Below are 510 nucleotides of genomic sequence, written 5' to 3' on the forward strand. Positions count from 1 at the left end.
CGCCGGCTGCCCGGCCGCCCCCGGCGCAGCCTAACGGCCGGACGCCCCCGCCCCGCCACAGCCCAATCGCCGGGCGGCGCCCTCGCGCTCCCCACCTATCAGCGTGCGCGGCGCGCCGGCGTCACCGCCTCGCGGCCCGCCCCCTCCCCGCCCCCGGCCGCATGACTGCTTGGCAGCGCGAGGAGCCGCGCGCAGTCACGAGACGGCTCCGGCCCGCGGGGGGGGCGGCGGGCGGGGGCGAGGTCCCTCGCCTGATTGGCCCCGCGGGGCGCGCGAGGGCTATAATAGGGCTTGTGCGCGCCGGCCCCCCCACCCYGAGTGCCGGGGTCGCGTGACGCGGGGATGGGGGGGGGGGAGCGGCGGCCGCGGCCGCGCTGAGGGGGCGGTAACGGCCGCCAACGGCYTCTGCTCCGCGCAGCGGCTTCTAACTCACCTTTCGCGTACAGCCGCTGTATACCGGTGTGCGCAGCCGTCCTGCGGTGTCTAAGTAACTGTGGTTTCAACATGACC

Source organism: Rhea americana, unplaced genomic scaffold (genome assembly GCF_003343005.1).
Source record: "Rhea americana isolate MKP2758 unplaced genomic scaffold, rheAme1 scaffold_15, whole genome shotgun sequence".
In the NCBI taxonomy this organism is placed as follows: domain Eukaryota; kingdom Metazoa; phylum Chordata; class Aves; order Rheiformes; family Rheidae; genus Rhea; species Rhea americana.